This window comes from Mesoplodon bidens (genome assembly GCF_964165515.1).
Source record: "Mesoplodon bidens genome assembly, chromosome: 7".
Lineage (NCBI taxonomy): Eukaryota > Metazoa > Chordata > Mammalia > Artiodactyla > Ziphiidae > Mesoplodon > Mesoplodon bidens.
The window spans coordinates 63866095-63890670 of NC_138164.1; the positions used below are offsets into that span (position 1 = coordinate 63866095).

Here is a 24576-nt window from a genome sequence, read left to right on the forward strand (position 1 = left end):
CTTTCCTTTCCGATCCTATGGGTTATTAAAAAAAAATTCACCTTGAGGACTGGGGTTCTCCCCAGGCAAATAATGCAGACTAGGAAACAGTTTCTTAATACCTCATCCCTATTGCCCTACTCTCTGAGTCTACGACTTTCCAGTATATAAACTGTTCAATAAAAATTATTCTCTTTCAGTTCCTGTACTGAGAATAGGAAACAGATTTGAATCAGATAAGACCCCTGCCTTCAAGAAGCTCCCATTTGGTAAGGAAGACAGACTTGGCAATCAGTGATTATCTTTGAGTCATAAAGACATGGGTTCAAATCCTGGATCTACCCTTTGCTAGCTAAGGCAAGTCATTTCCTTTATCTAAACTCCATATTCTGTATCTGTGTAACTGAGGGCAATATCAACAGCTTAGCTCAAAAAGCTACTTGTTAGCATTTGGTAAGATAATGTATTTAAAGCACGCAGAAGAATGTCTGATGGTGGAGCTGGTGAGAGATTAGGGGCCACCAAGGATTTATGGACCCCTATGGGTCACAGCAGTTCTCCACTTCAGATATTCATTCTTTCAATAAAAAATACATTGTATATATACTGTAAGTCGGGTGTTCGGAGCAACAGAGGACTTAGAGATAGCCCCATGACTTTGAGGCACTTACAGTGTCAGAGACTGAGATCATAATGAAAAAAGTTTTCACCGTTAAGGTCCTGACATACTGATATTCTGTGGGCTGCAGGCAGTGGTGACCAAAAATAGTACCACTTATCCCATTTCCATTTTTCCTCCCAAGTTTCCCAGCCACCAAGTTTCCTCCACCTCTTCTTCAATCAATTCACCATATTCAATGCCTGCCATCTCCAGAGGCCCTTCTCTGGATTGAAGAGCCTGAGCATAGGCCACTACAGTTCAGAATAGAAACCTGACTAACAGCAAACCCCACACCCTACCCCATCTACAGCCTCTGAATCAGACTCTACAAAATAGTTTTAAAGCCCCAGAATAAGTGCTGCTATATCTCTGTTAAGCCTTTAGAGGAACAGTTCTGAGAAGACAGAACTAAGTCATCTGAGAAGATCTCAAACACTCACTGAACACTTCTTATATGCCAGGCACCATTTTGAATGCTTTACATACACTAATGCCCTCAGAACAACTCTGCAAGGGAGCCACTATTGTCTCAATTTTACAAAGGAAAAACTGTGTTCACAGAAATTAAGTGACTTGTCCTAAAATCACAGTTTATAGGTGATGGAGGTGAAATCCATAAGCAAATTGGCCTTCCTTTTATCCACTGCATCTCACATGGTATTCTAATAATAACCCTGTGAGGCAGGTAAGAAAGTATCAGCATTATCCTATTGTACAAAGGAAGAAACTGCTGCTTAAGGAAGTGATATTACTTTCTCAGGAACAAGTCAGTAAGTGGCAGAGCCATGGCTTTTACTCAGATCTTTTGCCCTCAAATCTGTGCTCTTCTCACTATCCCACATTTACTCTTTCACTGCCTTGCAGAACGGTATAGTAGAAATATACTTAACAGAGTCAGAAGGGCTGAGATGTGGTCCTGACTCTGGAACTAACTTATTGTATATATATATTTTTTAATTGTATAATATTAAGTGAGTAATTTTCCTCCTCTTGGCCTCAGTTTTCTCATTCATAAAATAAGGGTATTAGATTGGATAACCCTTAGGTTCCCCTTTAGCTGGAAATCTAGGTTTTAATTAGCACCAACAAGACTAGAAGCAGTTTCTCTGGTTTCCTTGCCACCCAACAGTAACTCTCTAAAAGAAAAAAGAAAAATTAACTGTTATTTGTAGTGATAAGGTGAGAAGTGCTCAGCACCACGGAGTAGAAATTACCCATTCAATTTCATTCCTTCCTTCTTCGAACACCCTACATGTAAACATAGAAAGGCCACAAGCTACCTAATAACACAACACTGGCACCTCCTCTAAGTGGCACATTTAATAACATGCCAAGTATGTCTAGGAGTGAAGAGTGTGTTCATGGCAGGGCCCTTCTTCCCACTGTTGGAGTCATAACACTTCTAGTCACTAGGTAAGCTTCCTAGGTTGGGACATCAGCTCTGCTTCACTTACAGCAGACCAGGCTTACGAGTTTAAATCCCACCAGATATAAACAATTTACAAGTGACTCTTGACTATTTAATATTATAGAACAAAAAATGAAATTTAACCCCAGATGTAATTCTTCCATGCCAAGAAAACAGAAGAGGGCAAGAAGCAGGACCCAAGACTGGATAAATTACTTCCCTGTCTTAGTTTCTTTATATATAAAGTAAGGGAGAGAGTCCAAACCAATCCTAAACACTTTCCTATTGTAACCTAATATGAATTTATAACTATTCTATATTTAGATAATGTGAAATGTGTAAAAAACAAAAAGTAGGAGGAAGAGGGCATAGTGTTACACATTAAAATGACCTCAGATAAGAAAATTCTTAAAAATGCCAAGGCAGAACATAAAATATGTATGGTCACATCACCCCCCAACACATATTAGTTATAAAAGCAAAAAGAAAAATCTATAGCCCTGTGACAGCTGAAGTAAATAATTCACATAATTCCCTCAGGAAAAGACTGCTGAGGCAGAAGACCATTGCTCATGCAGTTAAACCAGAGCTGATCTGAATATAAATATGATCTGAATATGATCAGATCTGAAACAATTGGAAATTGTTTCCTGAAACCAGGAAGTTGTCTTAAGAGGAAAGACAATCCTAAGGGAGCAAGCCTCCCCTTGACCTCAGAATAAAGTTCATACTGCTTTAGCCAAGCATCATCATTTTCAGTAAATATTTACTTATTATACGCTAAACAATGAACTAAGTGCTTCCACATACTTTTTGCTCATTTAATTCTCCCAACACTCCAGTAGATGTAGTCCCTATTTTACAGAAGCGGAGTTTGAAGCTCAAGGAGGTAAAAAGACCAGGATGAGAACCCAATCTCTGACTCCAAGTTCAATGTACTTTCTACTTCATCCCTATTATAATCTATCTCCTTCACTGTACAGGTCCCTCACACATCCCTTGTCTAGTCTGAAATCTCACAACAAGCTTGTGAGGCAGACATTCAAGTTTCCTCATGAACTGATCCCTACTCACCTTTATAGTTTTGAAATGGATGCTACTGGCTAGCCAGCATCCATTCCCCTCTTCCTCCCTCCCAATAGAGCCCTGAGTTTTATCCAGTATTCATTCCTCAGTAGCCAATGTAACTAAGGCACAAGGCATCTGGCACATCCCTTGAAACTCTTGTAGTTCAGGGATGGGTAAGTGGCCTAAGGTGGTCCAATTGCACTAAAGAGGAAATTTTGTCCATTTTGGGAGATGAAGTCAGTGTCTGCCTCTGTCTCTCTCTATGCCTCTTTCTGCCTCTCTCCCTGTCTCCCTCCCTTTCCCCCTACACCTCTGTCATGTATCTATATCTCTCTCATCCACTGGTTAACAAAGAGACTTAGCTCCTCCAACTGTTTCTATCAATTTACCACCATGAAGGAAGGCAGCTTGGGAATATAAGTAACACAATCTTTTACTTTTCTGTTGTTATAATTTTCAACTTATATAAATTTCAATATGATATAAGCCAAATTTGAGTCAGAATTGCTGCTTACAGAATTCCAAATTATACAGAATTCGGTAATAGAAGATGGTACAAGCCACCTGAATACTCTCTACAGTGGAATCTGTAAATTGCTTTGCTCGACACCTATTCTAACCCCTTTCTAGCTTTGAGTACTTCAGAGATTGGAAAGCAAAAAAAAACTGTATTTCCCAGACTCCCTCCTAAAAGTCATTTAGGTTCTGCTAATCAGATGCTCTCACACTAGATACTGATTTGTAACTATGTATTAGATGAGTGGAGAGACTGGGCACAGGACACCCCTTTTGCTGGAACAAACTGCAACAGAGGCAGCATAGTTCTAGATCTAGCAGTTGTAGCAACAGCTGCCTGATTCTGCAGCTTCTAGATTACGGCAAAGACAGAAGCATCCTTGAGAGCTTTATTCTTTGGTGCAGTTTGGAAAGTTTATTCCTGGAAGCTCAGCCTGGGTCCATTTCTTCTGTTCTCCCAAAGACTCTTTCATCTCTCTGGTATCCTTTAATAAATCAATTTTCCTTGAACTTGCTAGAGTGGATTCTGTTACTTGCCCCACTAATAAGAACCCTGACCAGTAAACTACCCTATACTAAAGATAACATATAATATTTGCCATCATGTTCGCATAACAACTGACCCTTTCCTTCCTTGTCTTTGCATCAACTCTTCCCTCAGTGTGGAATGTCCTCCTTCACAATCATCCCATTTGCAAAAGCTGCCCACTTCCTCCATGAAGAGATTTACATAATGAGGAATTAATCACAGAAGAAAGGAAGAAAACCAACTTGACAGAGGAAGACTGAGCCCTGAAGAATGAGCAGTATGACATCTGGCAGAGAAGGGGCAAGGAGGAAGGAGGGAGTGTTTCAAGTATAAAAAATAACATTCACAAAGGCAATAAAGTACCTCTTGCCACCAAGGACTGACTCTACAAATTCACAACTTCTTAGAGCTGGGAATGATGCTATAGCATATACTGAGTTTTGCTAAAAAATTAATGTTGAATACAAGTGATTTTTATGGTCAGTTGTCAGTAATTAATAAGCACTAATAACTGTGTACAAAAAACGACTACATTAGGAGCTATAGGGAAATTCCCAAAGCAGAGATCACAGTCTTCCACTCTTAAAAGATTTACAGTAGAGAGAGAAACAAAGACATCTGAAAAGATCAAGGATACAACACAAATACTACAAAGACAAGTGCAAATTCATATAAACAACTGTAAAGAAAAAAGTTTCAAGTCACTAGAGTATCTAATAATAGGTGTTATTCAGAGAAAATTTTTCTAAAAGAATTCATTAATACACCAAATACTTACTAAACATCTACTATATGCTAAAAATTATTTTAGTTGCTGAGGAAACAGAGAAGCAAGCACAAGGTCCTTGCTTTTACAAGGCTTAAATTCTAACTGAAGGAGAATTAGGAACAAAGGTTTCAAGGACAGGGCTGTAAATTAAAGCACTGGTCATTAGGCTCATTTTCACTTCCCTATCCTGTAATATGGATAATTATGATAGCCAACATTTATTGAGCACTTGTTTTGTGCCAGAATCTGCTAAGTGCTTTACAATTATTACCTCATGTAATCCTGGTAACAAACCTATGAAGTAGGTGTTACTGTTAATACCACTTTAAGGATAAGGACACTAAAACTACAGAGGTTAGGTAACTGCCCCCAGATCAGAGAGTCAGGAATTGGCAGGGCCATAGGATTCCAAGTCAGGTCAGTAGCAGGGGTTTTTAACTGCTACACAATATAGAGGACAAAATTATAATTATGTGAGATAGAGCTTTGTTAAAATAGGAGGCATGGAACTGTTAATGTGGCATGAGGTTGACCATCTCTGAGGGTTTTTGTTTCCTTATGCCATAAAATGAGGGGTTAGATTCCCTAAGCAATGGTCACTTTCAGCTTCCATTTCTACGGTTTCAAAAACAATGTCAAAAATTTTTCAGGTGCCTAGTCCAGTTGTTGTTAGTGAAAAGGTACTTTGAAAGCTGACACTATACTGTTCTTATCCACCGGCTGAGACCCTGTGTTTCCATGCTTTCATTAAAGGGCATATTAGCATTATATTAATTGGCATAAACAGCTGTAGCATAAACCTCCTGTAGAATAGAAGGCTGGCAGCACAGAGAACAAAGGGAGAGGCAAGAAAGCAATGATTGGCTGACCTGGATTCATCTAGGTCAGGCATGGCATTTGGTCCCTCTGCATTTCTAAGTTCTCGTGAATGTGGATGCCCAGGCAGCAGCCCAAAGCCTTCCTCATTTCCATCTCAATCTCTAGGAAGAATTACAATGAGAACAAGAGCTATTGCAGCAGAGACCAGACTCTGAATATTAAAGTACACACTAGGCAGGAGCTAGCAAAAGGAAGAATATGAGATGTTCTCTATTTGGACATAACAAAGTATAACAGTCAAACCCTACACACTCACCTGCCATACAAACTGTACCAAACGGTACCTTTTATTTTTAGCCATGCAGCGCGGTTTGTGGGATCTTAGCTCCCCTCCCCAAACAGTACCTTTTCAAGACACTCTTCCAAATCTCTTCAATTACTGTTCACTTCTTCCTAACCCTTTGCTTTATTAGGTATCTCCTATGTGCCAGACTCTGAGCTGGGCCCCATAGGAATATAATGAATAATGCACAATCCCCAACATCAGGGAAATAAATCTAATGGGGGACAAGTGCATACAAAGGGATTCTTATTATTTGTATAACTAATACCCAGAAATGCCACTTAAGTTAACTGATGAAGGACAAAACTACAATTAAATAAAATAAATAAAAAGTAGATGGGGCCTTTAATTTATCAAAATAAGTATAAAACAAAATTTGTAATTTAACAAAATTTAAGCTATAATTGTCACTAAGGTAATTCTTAAACCAAAGAACATCGGTCATTTCACATTTGGCTTTCAGAACACGTTGATGAGAGGATCAGTTTTGTAAAAATATTCAGGAGCTTCACCAAGTTTTGCCAAGGGTCTCTCTTAATCCTTTGTTACTCAAATCATTGTCCTCTGAATCTTCTATTATGACATTACTCACGTTAATTTTTCCTTCAATTTTAAACTGGTCTAATTTTACCTAATCCTCATTTGTCAATGACTTTCGTGTGTGTGGTTCAAGCCATTCTCCAATATCACTTTATTTAAAATTCATAAAATTCTTTGTTTTGCAGAAATTTCAGTTTTCATTTTAGAATCTACTTGCATCATATTGTTAGATGTTAGTTATCCTACCATTTGAAATGCGCTTACTGACAAGGAGAGTGAGGAGGACAGAGTCCAGTGGTGAGCAGGGAGGGATGTCTGAGTGGGGAGTAATTTTATAAGTGATCAGTTCCTATGGATAACAAATGAACATCTATATATCTAATTTTAGTGCACAGGACCAAAAGAGTGCTATGGAAATTCAAAAAAGCTTAATAAATATTTGTTGAATGAGTGGATAAATTATTTTATTCAATAATTCAACAAGCATTTATCAAGAGCCTAGTACATGCCAGACACTGTTCAAGATACTGAGTATACAGCAAGGAACAAAACAAAGTACTACCTGTCTTAGTCCATTTGGGCTGCTATAACAGAATAACATAGACTAGGTGGCTTACAAACAAAAGAAATTTACTTCTCACAGTTCTGGAGGCTAAGAAGTTCAAAATCAAAGCACCAGAAGATTCAGTGTCTGGTGAGAACCCTTTTCCTGGTTCATAGATAGCCATTTTCTCTCTCACATAGCAGAAGGGGAGAAGGAGCTCTCTGGGTCTATTTTATAAGGACACTAATCCTATTCATGAGGGCTCCACCCTCATGACCTAATCACCTCTCAAAGGCCCCACCACCAAATATTACCACTTTGGGCATTTGGATTTAACATATGAATTTGGGGGAGGGCTTCCCTGGTGGTGCAGTGGTTGAGAGTCCGCCTGCCGATGCAGGGGACACGGGTTCGTGCCCCGGTCTGGGAAGATCCCACATACCGTGGAGGAGCTAGGCCTGTGAGCCATGGCCACTGAGCCTGCACGTCCGGAGCCTGTGCTCCCCAACGGGAGAGGCCACAACAGTGAGAGGCCCGCGTACCGCAAAAAGAAAAAAAAAAGAATTTGGGGGAGACATAAACATTTAGTCTATAGCATACCATCAAGGAATTTATAGTCATGAATAGGTGGATGAGGGCTGCAAGCCTACATGGAAGAAATGGCAGCCCAGTTGGATCTTGAAGAATGAAGAGCTTTAATAGCACAGAGGAAAAAGGAATTCCAGGCTGAGGGAACAAAGTGATATAACATATGAAAGTATAGTAAACTCAGTCTTTTTAGGGATGGATTAGGGTCGAGAGAGATGAGGCTGAAGAAGTAGGTGGGGTCAAAGTGTAATGTTCCCTGAATAACAAACCAATTTACATGTTATCCTACCAGCAATGGGGATACACTGATGGCTTTTGAGAAAAACAGTAACATGATCAGAAAAATTACTCCAGGCAGAATAATGGATGAATAAGAGGGCAGAAAGACTGGTGGCCAGCACTATGGAGAACAGTATGGAGGTTCCTCAAGAAACTAAAAATAGAGTTGCCATATGATCCAGCAATCCCACACCTGGGCACATATCCAGACAAAACTATAATTGAAAAGATACATGTACCCCTATGTTCACAGCAGCACTATTTCCAAGAGCCAAGACATGGAAACAACCTAAATGTCCACCGACAGATGAATGGATAAAGAAGATGTGGAATATATATACACAATGAAATATTACTCAGCCGTAAAAAGAATGAAATAATGCCATTTGCAGCAACATGGATGGACCTAGAGATTATCATACTAAATGAAGTAAGTCAGAAAGAGAAAGACACATACCATATGATATCACTTATATATGGAATCTAAAATATAACACAAATGAACTTATCTATGAAACAGAAACAGACTCATAGATATAAAGAACAGACTTGTGGTTGCCAAGGGAGAGAAGGGGTTGGGGGACAGATGGATTGGGAGCTTGGGATTAGCAGATGCAAACTGTGATATACAGGATGGATAAACGACAGTGTCCTACTATATAGCACAGGGAACCATATTCAGTATCCTGTGATAAACCATAATGGAAAAGAATATGAAAATGAATATGTATATATATATGTGTATAACTGAGTCACTTTGCTGTACAGCAGAAATTAATACAACATTGTAAATCAACTATACTTCAATAAAGTCTTTAAAAATGAAAAAAAACAAAACACAACAAAAAGACTGGTGTCCAGGACACTAGTTAAGAGGTAATTTTAAAACCTAGAGACAAGATAATTATGATCTAAACCAGAGCACAGAGGATAGAAAGATAAAAACAAATTTGGAAATAACTTCAGAGATAAAACAGACAAGGCTTGATAATTCTTGATAATGTGAGCTCATTCATTCAGCAAATATTTACAACACTCACTGTGGTCCTGGCACTGTACTAGGTGATGGGGTACAAAGGTGAACAAAAGAGATGATCTTTGACTCCATGGAGCTGAAAGGCTAGACATATAACAAACAGACAGGTACAGAACTACAGGTCATTATAAAAGCCATTACAGAAAATAACAAATACTGTAAGATGAAAATAGAGGGGATCTTCTTTAGATCAGATGGGTCCTGGCTTCCAGTAGATACCCAATATTTAGAAAGAAGAATATACTCAATTTTCTTAAAGAAGAAAAAGAGGGAGGCAGAGAAAAGCTAGAATTGTGAAGAAGCCAGAAATGGAGAAAAGCATACCAGGGGAGAAGAACAGGTGTGAAGGCCCTGAGGCAAGAAAGACTTTCTCAAACTTTGTAGAAGGGGGTGGTGGGAGGGAGAGAGGAAAAAACAGTGCCAATCACTCTGAAGCACAGCCACTGAGGTGGAGAGTGGCACAAGATGAAGTTAGAGACACAAAAAACAAGGTCAGGTCACTCAAAAACTTAAAATCACGTTTAAGATTTTATATTTGGGAATCCCCTGGCAGTCCAGTGGTTAAGACTCGTCGCTTTCACTGCCGTGGGTCTGGGTTCTATCTCTGGTTGTGGAACTGAGATGATACAAGCCACGTGGCACAGCCAAAAAAAAAAAAAAAGGAAAAGAAACATTTTATATTTTCTCCTACATAAAACAAAAAACTTTTACAGGTTTCAAGCAAAGAACTCAGTTAAAAGATAGTCCAAGGTAGGGACTTCCCTGTTCCCTGGTGGTAACAGTGGTTAAGAATCCGCCTTGTCGATGAAGGGGACACAGGTTCAATCCCTGGTCCAGGAAGACACCACATGCCTCAGAGCAACTAAGCCCGTGTGCCACAGCTACTGAGCCTGTGCTCTAGAGCCCTTGAGCCACAACTACTGAGCCTGCCTGCTGCAACTACTGAAGCCCACGTGCCTAGAGCCCGAGCTCTGCAACAAGAGAAGCCACCACAATGAGAAGTCCGTGCACCACAGCCAAGAGCAGCCCTGGCTCGCCGCAACTAGAGAAAGCCCGCACGCAGCAACAAAGACCCAGTGCAGCCCAAAATAAGTTAATTAATTAATTTTTTTAAAAAGATAGTCCAAGGTAGAGATGATGGTAGTTTGGATTAGAGAAGTGACAACAGAAATGGAGAGAGGTAGACAGATTCAAGCAATACAAAGGAAGTAAAATTAACAAGATAGGGAGTGGAGTTATCCATATGAAGGACAGGAGAGAAGCGTGTCAGGAGAGAAGGAGGTGTCAGGGATGAACCTTAAATTTTTGGTTTGAGCAACTAGAGAAACAAAGATGCCACTAACTAAGACAGTGATAACGGAGAGAACCAGGTTTGTGGAAAAAGACCAAGAACGCAGTTTAGAGTATATAAAGAAGGAGATGTTGTAAGACCTCAAAGTGGAAATATCAAGTGGGCAATTGAATATATGAGTCTAGAGTTAAGGAGAGAGGTGTAGACTAGAGATATCTGGGGAAATACAGAAGTTGAAAGCATATATATAGTATTCAAAGGTAGGACAATGAATGAAATCAAGTAGAAAGAGAGTACAGTGTAAGAGAAGAGGATCTCTCCCTTGAGGAATTCCAACATTTAAAATCAACATTGTAGAAAAGGCAACAAATTAAACTGAGGAATGGTCAGAGGTAGGAGGCAAACAAGGAAAGTGATATCACAGAAGGCAAAGCATATTTTAAAGAGGGAGTAATCAATAAAGGCAAATATACTGAGAGGTCCAGAAAGATAAGAATGAAAAGGAAATTCTGTGGCTGCTAACAACACAAAAAGAGAGCCATCCAAGCACTGTGAGCCTCTCAATGAAAGAACACACCAACACCTATAACGTGGCCATGCAAAAAAAAAAAAAAAAAGATCAAGCCTCTAGAAACTAACTTACAAATAATATATAGAACCAAGGAACTTGTTAAATTATAACAGGGAAATGCAAAATCCAGACAGTGAGAAACTTTATAGGACAACTGGTTTCTTCAACAAATAACCTGAAAGGGGGAAAAAAAGAGATTGAGAGGAAAGTTAGAGATTAAAGGAGACATAAAGTAGCCCTTATCTGTTTCAAACTGTTAAAGAAAAAAAAAACAAAGAAAGAAAGAAAAGTATGACATTTGCACCACAACTGAACATTTTGATGATATTAAGGGATTATGGGAAGGGGAGTGGTGTATGTGTGGCTACGGTTTTGGAGTTGTTTGCTTTTTTTCTTTTTTTTTTTTTTAAGTAGGTTTGGCACCATAGGGGTCATTATGGGTCTTAGCACAAGCAGTTGTGATAAGGTGGGGGGATGGGGGTAGAAGCAGAGTGGAGTAGGCTGCCAAGTAAATAGGAGGTAAGGAATTAGAAGCAGAAGTTGTAAACAGCTATTTAAAGAAGACTAGTTTTGAAGGAAAGCAAAAATAGCGCTTAGCTGAAGGCTAACATGGGATCTCAGGAGCACTTTTGTTTGGTGGAGAAGGGGAAAACTGTTTTCCTTTAAATAAAACATTTCACTGCTGCTTATGATAACCCAGTAGAAAGCAAAATGTAATGAGGTAGTGAAGTGAGGTTTCTAAGACAGGACCACAGGAAGGAATCTAAAAGCATATGAAGGATCAGGCCTTTCCTTGAAAGAGAATCATATCCTTCACTGTAAAAAAAAAGGAGCGAAGGCGGGCTTCCCTGGTGGCACAGTGGCTGAGAGTCCGCCTGCCGACGCAGGGGACACGGGTTCATGCCCCGGTCCGGGAAGATCCCACATGCCGCGGAGCGGCTGGGCCCGTGAGCCATGGCCGCTGAGCCTGCGCGTCCGGAGCCTGTGCTCCGCAACGGGAGAGGCCACAACAGTGAGAGGCCCGCGTACCGCAAAAAGAAAAACAAACAAACGAAAAAAAGGAGCGAAGGCAAAAATGGGTACAATCCAAGTAGATTCAGAAGTAGGAATATAAAGCTTCTATTTATTTGTGATAAATGAGACAAAGTGAGGGGTAGCAGAGAAGTGAAAGCACAGAAGAGAAAGTGACAGGTGGAGACTGAGGGGAGAACTGAAGCTGACCCTGAAGAAAAGCAGCCATTTCCAGAGCTAGAAAATAAAGGGGGGAAAAATAGGCTTTGGGAAATGGGGAACAAGTCAGTTGAACAGACCAACTCCTGAAGAAATCATTAAAAGAAAGGCTGTGGTGGAATTCTCAGTTTGCAAATATTAAATCCTGTCAAGAGCCTATTAGGTCTTCATATCACTGGATCCAATAATTCTACCTATGGGAATTTATTCTAAAGAAATAAACTCTGAAAGTAAAAAGCGATATGTAGTGTTACAGATAAAATTACAGTGCGATTTATTACAGGGGAAAAAAACCTAAATGATTGTGATGGTTAGTTTTATGTCAACTTGGCTAGGCTATAGTACCCAGTAGTTCAATTAAACACTACACTAGGTGCTGCTGTGAAGGTATTTTATAGATACAGTAAACATCTACATTCAGTTGACTTTAAAACAAGGGAGATTATCCTTCATAATCTGCGTAGGCTTCACCCAATCAGTTGAAAGACCTCAAGAGCAAAACTGAGGTTTCCCTGCCAAAGAATTCTACTGGTTCTGTTTCTCTGTTTCTCTGGTAGAACACTGACTGATACAATGGTATTAGGCAAATTATGGAATAACATCTTAAATTTTATAATGAACACTACACAGTAACATGGGGGAAATGTTTATAAGTCAAGAAAAAAAAGGCAAACAACAAATGTACGTCTACATTGTGATTATAATTATGTAAACAGGTATGTTTACATACAAGAAAAAAGGAAACAAGAGTTTACTCATTTGACTGATGGAATTGTGCCTGAATTTTAAATTTATTAACAGTATTACAAAATAGTTTGTTAAATAGAGCTCTGTTATTTTTAATGGAATAAAGTTAGTAACATTGTACGTGTTAAGCCTTATTAGAATTGTGGCCCTATAAAGAAATTGGTACTAACCTAAAAGAACTCTGCCAATTTTGAAATGTTGCCTGGGAGAGTACTAAAAAAAATTTTTTAAAGGAAACTTCTGGAAAGCAAATATGCCTAAAAGGGCCTTAATCCAATGCCATTTTTCAGTAACATTTAATTCTTCAACTCAAATAAAATGAAGAAAGACCCAGAATGGCAAAGTAGCTGGTGATCAGCTTAAGAATTTTCCACATCCTTAGCTAGCACCAGGGCATGCATTCAACTTTGACTCAGGTCAGAGATATTTGTACTGGGCACCTAAATATTTAACACAGTGAGGTTTCTTCTCTCCTGGCCTCTCCCAACACCAGACAATTGAAAGGATTCTTGTATGTTTGCTAAACTTGAGTAAAGAAATCATATGGACCTCAGTTTGAATGCTGGCTCCACTTTCATTCATTCAATCAAAAAACATTTATGGGGCTTCCCTGGTGGCACAGTGGTTGAGAATCCACCTGCCAATTCAGGGGACACAGGTTCGAGCCCTGATCCGGGAGGATCCCACATGCCGTGGAGCGGCTGGCCTGTGCGCCACAACTACTGAGCCTGAGCTCTAGAGCCCGTGAGCCACGACTTCTGAGCCCGCGCGCCTAGAGCCCGTGCTTCTCAACAAGAGAAGCCACCGCAATGAGAAGCCCATGCACCACCACAAGAGTGGCCCCCACTCGCCGCAGCTAGAGAAAGCCCGCACACAGCAACGAAGACCCAACACAGCCAAAAATAAAAATAAATAAAATAAATAAATTTATTTTTTTAAATGTAAAAAAGGTCTTCCCTGGTGGCGCAGTGGTTGAGAGTCTGCCTGCCGATGCAGGGGACAAGGGTTCGTGCCCCGGTCCGGGAAGATCCCACATGCCGCAGAGCGGCTAGGCCTGTGAGCCATGGCCGCTGAGCCTGCGTGTCCGGAGCCTGTGCTCCGCAACGGGGGAGGCCACAACAGTGAGAGGCCCGCATACCAAAAAAAAAAAAAAAAAAACAACACATTTATGGAGTAGCTACTATATGTTAGGAACTGTAACTATAATGGGGAGCAAAAAAAAAGATACTTTTTATTTTAAGGAAAGGGGTACTATGTTAAAATTCTTTCTCTTTAAGGTGTCATGCCTTAAAAATGATTCTCTGGAGCATAGGGTCTAGTAGGGCAGACAGACGTTAATCAAATAATGCCATAGAGTAGTGGGTAAGAGTATGATAGCTAAAGTGTTTAAGGGTGAAGTATACTGATGTCTACAACTTTTTTTGAAATGCTTCAAAATAAGATGGATTGATGAATAGATTAGGGATGGATATTCAATAAAGCAAATATAGTAAAATATTATAGAACCTAAATGAGTATATGAGTGCTCACTAAACATACTCCCATCGCAATATTTTATTATAAAGAATTTTTAAACATACAAAATAGTTGAAAGAAGTGTATTGCTTCAGAGTCAGCCTAAAGAAGGGATTTTTCTTTTTTAATAAAAAATTTAGACTTCCCTGGTGGTCCAGTGGTTAAGACTCTGCACTTCCAATGCAGGGGGCGTGGGTTTGATCCCTGGTTGAGGAACTAAGATCCCATGTGCCAAAAAAAATTTTTTTTTTAAATTTGAATAAAAAATTCAATCTTTGACGAAGAGTTCTACTTAGATACTATAGATATCCAGAGGCAATCTCAAAACCACTTAAAAACTTTGATTAGTCAATTTAATCAATTTACTCCTCAATATTTATTTGTTTGTTTCAGCTGACAATGATAGAGAACATTCTACACTCAAGACACTATGCTAAAAGTGCTGGTTCATCTCCTCATTCTAGCACCAAGGGGTGGTGGGGAGTGGTTTGGGCAGTCACTATTTGTCTCTGTCTGTAAAATCTGATTTATTCATCCCTTCTCAGTCTCTCAGGATTAACTAGGATACTGCACAGGGTACCATCCTGAAAGGTCTCTTCCTACCAGACCAGCTTCATCTCATACCATTCACTCTTGCTCCCTACGGCGCATCAACCATAATGTCCTGTGTTTAGTTCCCCCATGTTGAGTTAAACCAGTGTTATCCAATAGAAATATAATGCAAGCCACTAACACAAGCTACATATGTAATCTTAAATTTTCTGGTAGGTATATCTGAAAAGTTAAAAAAGAAAAGCAAGTTAAATTAATTTGAAAAAATATTTAACTCAATTTATCCAAATATTAACATTTCAACATATAATCAATATAAAAAGTTAATTACCTTAAATTCTTTTTTTCAGTACTAAGCCTGAAATCTGGTATGTATTTTACACTTATAGCACATCTGTATATAAACCAGCAACATTTCAAATGCTCAGTAACCCCACTGGCTAGTAGCTACCATACTGAACATCATAGCTCTAAACTTTTACCTACTTTCAGGGCCCTTGTGCACTTAAAATGTTCCCTCTGCCTGCAATGCTCTACACTCCATTCTCTGCATGACTAGTATCTACTTATCTTGCATATCTTATTTTAAAAGTATCATCTCCTCAATGAGGCCTTCCTCTTAGCACTCCAAAATTCTCTACCCTACTCCTTTATCTTCTGTAGGATTTATCAAAACCTGCAACTACTTATTTGCACATTTAATGCTTTTCTCTTTATTCCCCTCTGGAGTATAAGCTTTATAAGAGCAAGGACAAGGACCATTTCTGTACTGCTTATGATTGTACCCCTAGTACTAAGCACATGCCTGGCACATAGGAAGCGATCAACAAATATCTGTAGACTAATTAAGGGATAGATAAATAGAAGCACTGTAGACATGCATTTGGTTTGTATGCATGTGGAAGTGTATGTGTTTTGTCCCTACTCTACCAACCCACACATAAGAATATTCTCAGCAGCCATTCCCAAGTGGCCTGGGGCCTTAACAAAGTAGTCAGCTTCAAACAACTCTCTGGCAACTGGCAATGGATAGAAACAACATGATTTTTGGAAAAAGAATGAACTGCAAATAGCTTTTAACATTCTCCAAGGAACCAGGATTTTTTTTTTTTTAAGTCAAGGGAAAATGAAGGAAGTGCCACTGGTCAAGGCAGCACCCAAATGATCAGGAGCCAACACCAGATTTGGAGACAGATGATATGGATTAAAGATTCCAATTTGCAAACTCCCAGCTCTGTTATCATGGACAAGCCACTTAATTTCTTTCCATCTGTAAAAATATGATGCATTAAGGACAGAATTAAGTGAGATTGTATACGAAAGTGTTTTGAAAACAGTAAAGTCTAAATATATATTGTCTCTAGGCTGCTTAGGAAATGTGGACTTACAAAAGTGCATCATAATGAATTTTTCCCCTTTGCTCATCTAGTTTCTTGTTCTAAGTTACTTTGCAGATTACATATAGATAACTTCTTGAACTGACCAAGCAAAATGTACCTGGACACCAAACAAAAATATCAGACTCTGGACTGGCCAGGTAATTACAGATGGGAAAATCATCTTAAACAGAAGAAAATGTTATAAAATAGTAATTCTTCAACAGGTGATTGGGGAACTAAGAGTCCTTCCAACTATACCAAGTCCCTCTCTACCCATGCCCCAACCTGGAAATTTAAATTTTACTCCTCTAGCCCACTGAGAATTGTTTCCATAAGTGAAATACTCTTACTGATGGACTATGGGGATCATGGACTATTTTACTATGGAGTAAGGGTGAGGGCAAGGGAGAGAAGAAGATAAAAATATTTTTTAAATAAATAAAAAAATTTAAAAACACTGTCATAAAATATTTGAACTAAGAAGCTGGCATCAAATTTAATACATCTAACAGGAGAAGCCACCGCAATGAGAGGCCCGCGCACCACAACGAAGAATGGCCCCCGCTCGCCGCAACTAGAGAAAGCCCATGTGCAGCAACAAAGACCCAATGCAGCCAAAAATAAATAAACAGGTAAATAAATTTATTTTTAAAAATAAATTTTAAAAAATTTAAAACATCTATGTGACAGCTAAGGAAAACGGAGGCTCAGGGTGGTTAAGTGACTTGCCGTAGTTACACAGTAATAATCATAAAAATGTCTTCAAATCCCAACTTGATCTCTCTGCTTCTAAATTTTCTAATCTGTAAAATGAGTATAAAACAGTATCTCTCTTATAGGATTATTCTGAGGAATAAATGAAAAACCAAATGTAAAGTACTTGGCACTGTGAAAGTCCCCAGTAAAAGGTCAGTTGTAATGAGGCTGAGGATGCTGATTTGTTCCTGATGTCATTTATCCCCAACATACAATGAGGCTGGGAGGAGAAGGTGGCTGGGAAACAGGGAGATCACTATCCCAAACTCATTTTTAAAAAAGATTAGAAGGGTATAGATGAAATGCTATAATACTTACTATTGGTTATCTTTCTACAATAAAACTCTGATAGATTTGTTGTTGTCCTTGTTTTACCTTTTATTCTTCTGTATTCTCCATATTTTCTACAAGAATCACATATTACTTTCATAATAAAAGAAACATAAATGTATTTTAAAAACAAACAAGGGGGTTTGAGTAAAGACATTCAAATTGGAAGAGTGACTATCTGATGCTATTTTAGCTTGCTGGACCCTGGTTAGCAACTCCTGGAAAAAAAAAATCTATTTAAATGATTAAGGAAAATCTGAGAAAATGCCCACAGAATCTTAGAGCTAAAAGCATTTTTATAGGTCACTTGGTCCAAACTCCCAACTAATAGCCAACATGAGTCAAGCACTTTACCGCTTATGAATTGCTATACATTTATCTATGGAGCTCACCTGATCCTCACAATACCAGAAAAGTATAAGAGAGCTACAGTGTATTGGAAGAAGCACGAGCTCAAGAGTCAGAAGTACTGGTCCTCAAACTATAGCTGTGCTGTACAGCCTCAGGAAATTCAATTAACCTCTGTTTTCACTTCTATAAAATGGACATAAAATAATTCCTGTCTTAGCTAACCCAGGGAGTTGCTGAAAGAATAAAGTGAGATAACATTAGTGAAAGTACTCTGTACACTATCCAAAAGGCTATTCATCGTCTGAGCCTTGCTTTCCTGTCTGCTCTTACCACTCCCCACCTTGCACCCCATCCTCTAAGTGTACTAAACTACTCAGAGTTCCCCAAACATGCTCTCAAGCTTTCTAGCCCTCATATCTCTCTCTTTCAGGAAGGTCCTCCTCCCTTCTCTTTCTACCTCTCCCCCACTGTCTTGGTTAACCCCTGCTTATCTCTCAAAATCCAACTCAGGTGTCACTTCCATTGAGAAGGCTTGCCAGACCACCCCTATTTCAGGTGAAGTAGATGCCTTTCCTGTCTTCACATAGCACCAGGATATATATCCATGTGTCATTTTTTTTTCTCAATATAGTACAGTTGTCTACAGACGTGTTTGTTTCTCAAATATAAACTTAAAGGTAGGGACAAGGTATCATCTATCTGTTTCTTCACAGCCCATGACAATGCCTGAGGCTTAATATGTGTTTAGCAAATAAAGGGACTTTAGATGACAATTAAAACAGTTTTCATATAATAAGTACCAAAGACATTTATGCAAAATATTATAAGGCAGTACTTTTCAAACTTGGCTGCATATCAGAATCTATAACTTTTTAAGAATAGAGATCCCAAGAGATTTTGATTAAGTAGACCTGAGATAGAGCCCAGGCAACTGTATTTTTTTTCACATCTTCACAAGTAGTTCAAACGCATAGCCAAAATTAAAAACCACTGCTATACATAATTGCAGTCATAAAATTACAACAACTGTACCTAACATCTATATAACTTAACATCTTACAATTCATTTTCACATATGTTATTCATTTAATCTTCACAACAACCCTGTGAGTTAGGTATTATTTGTATTTTCCAAATGAAGAAACAGAGACTTAAATAAGTTAAGTGTCCAAGTAGGTCTTTGCCTAACTTCAAATTTACTGCTCTTCCTTCTACATCTATCTCCTTCCCTAGAAAAATGATAAATAATATTGCCATAATATACAAAGTACTATGAGGCAAGGATTCAAATGAGAAAGCCATCAATCCCTTTGTGCAAATCAGGGAAAGAGAGAATAAGGAAAGCTAGGCCTTCAAGATATAGGCAGGCAGATGAGGGTAGAGGCCACACAAATACTGTCACTGTCATTTATCACCCCAAAAGATTCAAAAGGCAGATTCTATAAAGGAGAAAAATGTCCTTGCAGCCTCAGTTAGTACTTACACAGTCTGAAAGGGAAAGGGACATTGGAGAGAACTGGAAGTAGAAAAGTGGAAGAAGAAAGCCCCATAAACAAGAATGAATTTCCCAATGCTGCATGCAAATTATCACACCCTGACTCCATGAATAAGAGCCAAAACATAACGGACTTTTTATAATTAAGACTTAGATAAATTTTAGAGAATTAATCAATACCACACAAAATCATATTTATGAGGGATCAATGAACCTCTGGTTCTTCCTTGACTTGTTACTACACTATTCCTAAAGAGGGGATAATCTGGAGGATCCTGGCACATAGAAGATTTCTCCCATCTCAGAGACTAGATGGGAGAGTGGAGGAAGTTATTTATGAGAGATAAAGCTTAACACTAAAGCAGAAAAATGTATTACATTATGTTAATAAATCTACATTGGCAAAGGAAAAATGAATATTCAGGCACAGGTGACTCAGAACATCGATGAAGTCTGATCTCTCAACTTCAGTAAAGAAGTGTTATCCTATAAGTCTGCAATATCATGACCATCTGGCAGAGTTTTATCAGCAATTATTTTTGGGGGGTTCAAACTGTGGACTTCAGTTGGGATTTCTTAGTGAGAAGAGGTTAGAGAGATTAGAAAGCAATCTAAAAGGACATTTCTAGTGCCCCAAAGTTTAGCCTGATAGAGTTTAAAAGGCAATATGATATAGCGGCAAAAATAAAGAACATTTAGATTCAAAAAAATGTAGTTTTAAACCAATATTTAGTCATTTGCTAATGATGCGCCTTTGCACAAGCCAATGGGAATATCTATTTCACATGGCTTTTGTGAAGACTGAACAAAACGCACCAGGGAAAGGTGCTATTCTTTTTCCTAATGAATGATAAATGTAAATCCATGTAAGTCTTTCTTCACCAGTCTTTCTATGCACAAAAAAAGAGAGGAGGCTAAATGAAGGAAGATTTTAACTCTCACAGCAGTACACTTACAAAACATTCCTACACCCACCATACAGAAAAATTAAAGCAGCTGGGGTAATGAACATGCCACATAACTGCTGGTATCAGATGGATATAGACTGGACTGAGGTTTGCCACTTACTTTCAACAAAAGCTTAAACAAGTTCCCTTTGCCAGTCTGAGTTTCAACCTCCTTATCCATGATATAGAGATACTAGCAATCTTCTTACATGCTTATTTTGAAGATTGGAAAAAATATTTCGCATAGTATCTGGTACATAACAGTTGTTCAGTAATGTAAGCTGCTGTTAATAAGTTTACCACCACCTAACAACCAGCTAACAAATTATAGTTTTCAAAAGTTTCTTTAGTTTCTTTACATTCAGTGTTTTTTCAGTTGCTTCATAGCTGTAAGCTAGTCATAGCAACTGTTACTAACCCTATTTTACAGTTAGGACAAAAGGCACAAAGATAAAATTACTTCCATAAGGTCATGCAGTAATATAGAGACTAAATTAAGGTCTCCTGACTTTCTCTGGGTTTTATTACTCACCCCAACCCAAATTATAACATTAGTCCTTAGGAATTAAAATGAAACAGCATATTCTTTTTGATAAACTTAAACTTCTCTCTTTACTATTTAAAAAAAAGAAAGCTTTTCCCCTACTTTCTAGTCATGATTTAGAAAGATAAAAAGGGGGGAAAGGAAAATTCATTAACAACAGAACTGAGAATTATCTCAAATTACCAACTGCTGATTCTACCTTTATTTTTGTTTTAGTTTTCCCCAATAAAGCCACCAACCTCTTAATTAAAAGATTTTAAAGTCTGCTTATCAAAATGATGCTTGTTTGATAAACTATTCCAAAACTGAGAAAAAAAATTAGAAAGACAGCTTTGTCCCATCTTTATGAGTATGCACCACTTTATCCCTCTATTTAATTTCTTCACTTCCACACTTATCACATCATGTTTTAGTATCTTTAACTCCTTAAGGACTTGAACCACATCCTATGGATATCTGAACATCCTGTCCAAGCATGGGACCTGGCATATGGTAGAGAAGGACTCAACAAGTGTTTACAAATAAATGAAGCAACAAATGAAGCCAATCTCCCAGAGGGAAGTTAGGAAAGGAGAAAACTGGATATGGTATCTTAGGGCTAATAAGAAAGTGAAAGAAACAAAATATTTTAAGAACTTCACAAGGAAGAGAAACCTTTGTGTGGAGTCAAACAGGCCCTTGTATGGCTTTAAGTATCACTAGAGAAAGAAAAAAACCACAGGAGATCAGGAAGAGATAGTTTCAAGTTAAAAGTTTCAAAAATTAGGGTGCTTATTTAAACTTGCAAAACCACATGCAAGTTCCCAAGAAACAAGCCTGGCCTAGGATATTTTATGTGCAATTTTAAGGTCCTGGCTGAAAGAAAAAAAAAAAAAAATCCTCCAGGCTTCGGTGGAGAAAGACAGATGTAAAAGGGAAGAAAAGCTCAATCTAAAATAAATCCCCCAAAATGTTAGAATCCACTTGGCTTTGCATATTGGAGTGTGGTTCCTCTTCCTACTGAGAACTATTCCTGAATAAACCCCCAACGTAGCAGCTGGCAGTAAATGGGATTAAATAATTTTTATATTATTCATTCAACAAATATTTGAGTGCCTGCTATATACAGTCACTATTCTAGGCCTTGGGATTAAAGCAGTAAATAAAACAAAATTCTCTGCTTTCAGGAAGCTTTCAATCAAGTGGCAAAAATAGATGATATGGAATGGAATGGAGTATAATAGAATAGGATAGGATGGAATGGAATGGAACAGAATGGAATAGATGGAATGGAATGTCAGGCAGTTTGTGCCACGGAAGAAAAAGGAGGGAGGGCTGAGGAGGGGAGGTGGCAAGGAGCTGGTCTTACCAAAAGCAGATCTCTTAACCCAGTGATTCTCAAACTTTAGCAAGTATCAGAATCACCTGGAGGACTTGTTAAAGCAAATATTTGGAGTCCCCTACCCTAGAGTTTTTCATTTGTAGGTCTGGAATGGGACAAACAACTTGCAATTCTAACAAATTTCCAGATTGTATTGATGCTGCTGGTGCAGAGACCACACTTGGAGCTAATTATTCTAACCCAAAGAATTAGGTAACCTCTAACTCATGGGTCTTGACTTGCTTCTTTATTCATACATTCATTTCAAACACTTCTTCACTGCCAGAAGCTTTGCTAGGCACTAGGACTAAACAGATCCTGCCCTCAAGAAATTCACAGGTTCATGGAAAAGACAGGCACAAACTCAAATATTTGCAATAGAGAGCTATAGAGACCTCTAAGAGTGGTCTGTACATGAGCCAAAGGGTGGAAGAGCAACTCATTCTATGGAGGTAATAGGAGGAGAAACTAAGGGACTGCTTCCTAGAGGTCCAACAAGCACTTCTCCACAGGCAGGTACAGGGTGGTATTCCAGGCAGAAAAAACAGCACATGCAAAAGCAGAGATGAGAGTGGCAGGGGACTTACAGAAAGTGAGGCTGCAAAGGCTGGCAGTATTCTAATCTCTGAGAGCTTCTTACTCATGTCAAAGTGTATAAAATTTTATCTTTAGGCAATGACTAGTCGGGGTAGGGGGGATAAATCACTGGGTTTTGTTTTACAAAGATCTCTCTAGATACTCAGTGCCCTCCTTTTAGAAAGCACTCCTTCCTCCAAACCTAGCACAGGGCCTCATAACATGCGCTTAGTAAATGTATACTGAATTGAACTGAAAAAGCTCTTTGTCAAGTGCTATTTTATAGATGAGAAGCAGGTCACCACCTTCCCTGAAGGACTCACTTTGGCCAGGACAAGACCTGAAAAACAGGTCCAGCAGCCTCAATTATTGCACACCACTCCCTGTACAACTGGAGTAGAGACTAGGGAAAGCCTTCATTGTTTACATGTCTACCTCACCCACTAGACTTTGAGCTCTTTGAAGACAGGGAGTGTCTTAATAGATTCTAAATCCCCATAGCCCTAGCAGGAGACCTGGAACACAGTAGCTCTCCAGACTCCAGTAATGTTGGGTAAATGAACGACTGAATAAGCAAATTTACCAGATAGACCCATGAGCTAACGTAGGTAAGCTTCAGCGAATGTTTCAGGGTCCATCATTCCAAAACCCCTTCTGAGAAGCAGAGTTTCTAGTTGAGGTGAGGTGGATTTCATATGCGCCTGATTTAGGATTTCCCAAATAGGAACAAAAAAATGTTACAAGTGCTGTGGTAGAAATCCTACCAGGCCTCTGAGGGACCCAGTGAGAAAGTTTTGCCTGAGAGGAGTATGGGGGTGGATGCCAGCAAAGACTTCACACTGCGGGTAGTGGGGTGGGGGGATGCTTCAGTACAGTCTTGAAAACTAAGTCGGTGGTAGACATCTGCCTGTTTCTAGGGCACAAAAGCAAACTCCTGGAACTTTAAGACTGGAAGTCACCTGCTCAAGGTCACACAGGAAGTAGATGAAGTCATAAGGTAAGACCAATGAGGAGGCATCTGTGTATTGTTGACTCCTGTTTTCTCCTGATAAAGTTGAGAGAGAGAACCCAGAGACACAGTAGGCAAAATTAAAGATTTTTCTCAGGAACAGCTCTTAAAATAATGGCTAGACTAGTGGATTCGAATTTTTATTGGTAACCATAGTACTAACCCTTCCCTTCACTTTTCACAGTTCGGGGGGGGCAGGGAGGGGAGCATAAGACAGTTACCCAAAGGGCTTAACAAACAACAAGCACTTTGCTCCCAGCACCCACAAACACCCAAAACTTCTCAAGTATTCTTCCAAAACACTCCCGGTAATGTTTGCTGTGAAAATATTCAATACAGTAAAGGCTATAAAAATCACGTCTTTTGAAATGGAATAATGAACATAAAGTAACTCCAATTCTCCTTTCCCCGTTTGTTTTTAACTCCACATGTTACAGAGTATTCCCGGGGTGGGGGAGGGGCAGCACAAGTCAAGCACTATCCACTCGTATTTTTCAAGGAGTTCAACTCTATAGGTGATTCCCCCCCACGGCCTGGACAGGGGTGATTTTTTCGTGCACAATGAATCTGACGCCGCCTTGCTTGGCTTCCCCGTCGCGGGCCAGTGTTAGGATCGGAGGACCACAAAGTTTGGAAGGGAGTCGCTCCCGGGGCCGGACCTGTCGGATCTCCCGTCCCCTCCCCTGCCCCTGTCCTCCCCCGGGCCCCTCGGGGCCCCAGGCGTCCGAAACCGGCGGCTGCCCCGGTTAGTACACAGGGGGCCTTTGTTGGTCCGACAGAAGCGGCCAGCCTCGCAGGGGCCGCCCCCGCCTCGCCTCACCTGGCGCCCCAGTCCAACCGGCCC

The 24576-nt window shown here is 39.3% G+C and overlaps 1 protein-coding gene across 9 annotated transcripts in view; it reads right to left on the reverse strand.

Moving 5' to 3' along the window:
* PAK1 (p21 (RAC1) activated kinase 1) overlaps positions 1-24576 on the reverse strand; it is a 236681-nt gene that overhangs the window by 122818 nt on the left and 89287 nt on the right. The window contains exon 1 of one of the 9 annotated variants that reach the window (XM_081241115.1): positions 5800-5899. The exons of the other annotated variants lie outside the window; for them this stretch is intronic. The gene's annotated coding sequence lies outside the window, so the exon portion shown is untranslated. Of the gene's footprint in view, positions 1-5799; positions 5900-24576 lie in introns of those variants that run through there. 9 annotated transcript variants of the gene reach the window in all.